The sequence below is a fragment of the Arvicanthis niloticus genome, chromosome 5, assembly GCF_011762505.2.
Source record: "Arvicanthis niloticus isolate mArvNil1 chromosome 5, mArvNil1.pat.X, whole genome shotgun sequence".
Classification (NCBI taxonomy): Eukaryota; Metazoa; Chordata; class Mammalia; order Rodentia; family Muridae; genus Arvicanthis; species Arvicanthis niloticus.
In genome coordinates, this window is record NC_047662.1 from 31,627,861 (window position 1) to 31,632,977 (window position 5,117).

Genomic DNA, 5,117 nt, shown 5'->3' on the forward strand with positions numbered 1-5,117 from the left:
TGGAAACTGAATAACTTTCTACTCAATGATAACTTTGTCAGGGAAGAAATAAAGAAAGAAATTAAAGACTTCCTGGAATTCAGTGAAAATGATGGGATACAATGAAAGCAGTGTTAAGAGGAAAATTCATAGCCCGGAGTGCCCTCATAAAGAAATTGGAGAGATCCTACACGAACAACTTAACAGCACACCTGAAAGCTCTAGAACAAAAAGAAGCAAACACACCCAAGAGGAGTAGAAGGCAGGAAATAGTCAAATTCAGGGCAATGATCAACCAAATAGAAGCAAAGAGAATGATACAAAGAAAAGCCAAAACCAAAAGCCGGTTCTTAGAGAAAATCAACAAGATAGATAAACCCCTAGCCAAACTAACTGGCACAGAGACAGTACACTCAACAAAACTGGAAAATCTAGATGAAATGGATGATTTGCGTGTGGTGTTGAGCACTGTTCTGTGCATTATTACATGAGTGACAGTGGGGACGGTGTCTATGCTCCGAGGCCTCTGTCAGTGATACAGATGGTTGCCTTCCTTGAGCAGAGAGCCATTGCTCTGCTATCTAGCTGCACAAATTCACCTGCCATTGTGAAGATTTCTGGCCAGTCCTGAGGTATGTTTCCTGCACCTGAGCCCTTCTTTGCTGCAGAAACATATGAAGAACCCAAGGAAAGAGAAAATCCCGAGACTGGCAGACCCCAGAGTGAGCCAGTCCTTGTACTTGACATGGTAGCCAGGTTGGAGTCTGAGTGCCTGAAGCACCAAGGCCAGGGGGAACCTGGGAGCTTGTCACGGAATAACAACTTTCGTCAAAATGTAAGCAGGGTGTTACTCACAAATGGTTCTCAGGCCAGTGACAAAAATGAAGAGGGCTCTTCAGACACACCCGACACTCAGGTGCACCCCTTGCAGCTGGCATCTATGAGTGAAGGACCCTCTGCAACTGACCATCATTCTGCAGGGGAGCAGGCCTGGGATGGTACTTCTCAGGGCTGTTCCTCATTGCCAGCAGGTGTGAGCTTCTACACCTGAGTAGAAGCACAGAGTTAGAGCTGGGTCAGCAAACAACTGTGAAAAACTGCAGCCAGGATGATGTAGAAGTGGCAGAGGAATTTGATGGATCACCTACAGATGCTGCCAATTGTATACATAGAGAGCTTGTAACACTCACAAACAACAATCCTGAGCAGAGACAGGAACCTCTGTGCATCAGCATCTCTGTGTGCACAGTAGAGAAAGCTCAGCCATCTGCTTTAGACTCCCTTGAAGAGCCTCTTCCTGGGATGCTGTGTTTTCTGTCACCTGGACAAGACCAGCAAGAGCATCCCCAGTTGAGTGAACACCCAGCACCAGAGGCATCAGAGGCCAGTCAGCCTCAAGATGCTGCTGAGGGCAGCAGTGCATGTGAGGAGAAAGATGCCTCTGTGGAGCCACTCGTCCCAGCAGCCTCTGGGAGAGGGAGTATCTTACAGGTGCTTGAGGCAGCCAGTTGCCTGCCAGAAGCACTTCCTGAAGACCAGGTTTAAAATCCAGCAGCTTCTGGAGCCTCAGCAGTACATGGCATGCCTGTCTCGTCACATCATGGTAAAAGTCTTCAGGTTACTCCCTACCCTGAGTTTAGCAATTTTTTTTATTAGTGGTCCATCTCTTTTTTTAATTGGATATTTTATTTACATTTCAGATGTTATCCCCTTATCCCATTTCCTCCCCCACACAGGAGCCCCTATCCCATCCCTTGTCCTCCTGCTTCTATGAGGATGTGTGTGGGGAGCCGACAGAAGGCGGCTATCATCCTTTCAGCCATCTTGAGCCATATTCCCTGAAAAGAGACTTGATTACATTAGCCTACAACAGCTGAGCACACTCTGCTGCAGAGGAATGGGTGACTCCTAGTGATTGGAATCCTTTAATGAGAGCAGTTCTTAGTGGTGGTGACTATCTTATTTGGAAATCAGAGTATCATGAAAATTGTAAAGAAACAGCTAGGAGAAACATTCAGGCAGGCAATGGTTGGTCTTTTGATGCCTTAGTAGGAGAAGGGCAATTTGCTTCTAGTGATAACCAGATGCAATATGACCCAGGCTTATTTGCTCAAATTCAAAACGCAGCCATGAAGGCTTGGCGTAAACTCCCAGCAAAAGGGGACCCTGGTGCATCCTTAACAGCAGTCAGACAAGAACCTGATGAACAATTTTCTGATTTTGTTCATCGATTAATGACAACAGCAGGGAGGATTTTTGGTAATGCAGAGGCAGGTATAGATTATGTGAAACAACTTGCATATGAAAATGCCAATCCTGCCTGCCAAGTGGCCATTAGACCCTACAGGAAAAAGATAGATCTTACAGGGTATATCAGACTCTGTTCTGACATAGGTCCCTCCTACCAACAGGGCTTAGCTATGGTGGCTGCCATGCAAGGACAATCAGTAAGAGATTTTTTTGGCAAGTAGAGACAAAAAGGCCTGTTTTAAATGTAGCAAGCCTAGACACTTTGCAAGAGATTATGAAGCAGAAAATGAGTTAACCTAGAGACAGCCCAGAAAACAGCCTGGGCTCTTCCCACTTTGCAAACGTGGAAGGCATTGGGCTAGTGAATGTAGGTCCAAAAGAGATGCACAAGGAAACACCCTTTCCCATAATCAGGGAAACGGGAACAGGGGCCAGCTTCAGGCCCCAAACCAACTCAAGCCAAAACAGGCTTATGGAGCAGTCAGTTTCTTACCAACAAACACCAATCCCTTTCAGAACTTAGTCAAGCAACACCAGGAAGCGCAGGACTAGACCTCAGTTCTGCCACCCACATAGTACTACAAATTTTTCCTGGAGTTATAGACAATGATTACCAAGGTGAGATTAAGGTAATGGCACAGGCAATTCAGAATATAGTCACCATTCCTACAGGAAAGAAGATAGCTCAACTATTGTTACTTCCATTGTACCCTACTAATCACAAATATAAGAATCCTAAAAGAGGGGATCAAGGCTTTGGTTCCTCTGATGCATATTGGGTACAGCCTATAGTTAAACAAAAACCTATGATGACACTATGGCTGGATGGAAAGGCAATCCAAGGCTTGGTTGACACAGGAGCTGATGTGATTATCATAAAACAAAGTGATTGGCCTGCCACCTGGCCTCTGACCCCAACCTTAACCAATCTAAGGGGTATTGGCCAAAGTCAAAATCCACAACAAAGCTCTAAGGTGCTGATGTGGAAAGATAAAGAAGGTAATACAGGGAATATACAACCCTATGTCATCCTGGTCTTCCCCATTAATCTCTGGGGCAGAGATCTGTTATTCCAGTTGGGATTGATTTTGTGTAGCCCTAATGAAGTAAGCATGGCTCAAATGGTAAACTCTGGATTTTCCCAGAATTTCATCTTAATTCTAAAACTTTAAAAATTATGTTTAAAATTACCAGAGAACAAGCTAGACAAATTGTTAAACAATGTCAATCATGTGTTAAACTTTTACCAGTTCCTCATTTAGGCATAAATCCAAAGGGACTGATACCAAACAGTATCTGGCAAATGGATGTTACTCATTATAATGAATTTGGCAATCAAAAATATATACATGTATGTTTAGATACATACAGTGGTTTCATTATGTGACATTACAATCTGGAGAAACAAGCAAGCATGTGATCACTCATATGCTTGCTACAATTGCTGTATTGGGTGTGCCTAAACAGATAAAGACTGACAATGGCCCAGGTTATACAAGCTCCAGTTTCCACCAATTCTGTGAAAAATTGGGAATACTACATAAAATGGGTATTCCATATAATCCACAGGGCCAAGGTATGGTAGAAAGGGCACATCAAACCATTAAATGTCAATTTGAAAAAATTAAAAAGGGGGAATGGCACCCTACCAAAGGATCCCCCAGAAATATTCTTCATCACACGCTCTTTATTTTAAATTTTTAAACTTTGGATTCTGAAGGAAAATCTGCTGCAGATAGATTATGGCATCCTGATACCAAAAAGAATTTTGCAACAATCCTTTGGAAAGACCCATTAACTGGAACCTGGAATGGGCCAGATCCAGTGCTTATCTGGGGAATAGGTTCTGTCTGCATATATTCCCAAATTGCAGATGCCGCACATGGCTGCCAGAGAGATTGATTAAACAAATAGACAACAATAACAAATCCAGGGAGGAGAAACCCCCTGAGAAGCATATTTTTTTCTTTGCAGGAAACATGAAGATGCTTCTCAATTGCCTTCAAACTGGAACAGATCAACCAGCAAACCTGACTTGAGAAGTCATCAATATAGAAGGAGACATCACTACCCATACCTCCAGGGTGGCTCTATTGGATTCTTAGTTCCCAAACTTATTATTTAGTGGAGAACATTGTTTAGATCCAGGAGAAAACCCACTACCACAGTTACTATAGTTGTATTTTGGGTTTGAGATTGACTAGAGCAGGAATGGGAATTTCCTTACTTGTTAAGATCAAAGCTATGATCAGTTGTGTATTTCTATAGATTTAGATTCCACTATAACACATTTGTAAACAGAATAGAAGAGGCTTATACTTTTTACTCCTCTGATAGAGGGAGTTATGTGTTGCCCTTAAAAAAGAGTGTTGCTGTTATACTGACTGTTCAGGCATTGTTAAGTCTCTTGTCTCTCGGGTCCATGCTGTTCAACAAACTGATGGCTTTTGTATGACAACAGATAGATGCTATTCAAATGAAACCCACACAGGTCTGTTATTACAGGCTGGAAGTAGGGGATTGTAAAACCTCTGTCATCAAGACTAACGAGGCATATCCCCTAACTTATGCGCTAAGCCAGATAGTCAATGACGGGTAAGAGAACACTTCACGACCCTTGCCCCTAAAAAGGGAGGCCTCACCATCCTAAGACAGAAGCTCAACCAATGGCTGTTGAGTTATCCAAAGACAGGAAAGGGAGGCTGGGGTCATTTGTTCCAACCTAAGACAGGCATGGTTTCCGTAAGTTTTCCCAGCTTTCCCTTTTGAAAAAAAATTTAAAAAGGGGGTCCTGTGGGGAGCCAACAGAAGGCGGCTATCATCCTTGCATCCATCTTGAGCCATATACCCTGGCAAGAGACTTGATTACATTAGCCTATAACAGCTGA

The 5,117-nt window shown here is 43.2% G+C and overlaps 1 pseudogene; it reads left to right on the forward strand.

Moving 5' to 3' along the window:
* Positions 1-433: 433 nt before the first annotated feature.
* On the forward strand, positions 434-4,135 carry LOC117708659 (F-box only protein 34 pseudogene; annotated as a pseudogene).
* Positions 4,136-5,117: the final 982 nt, after the last annotated feature.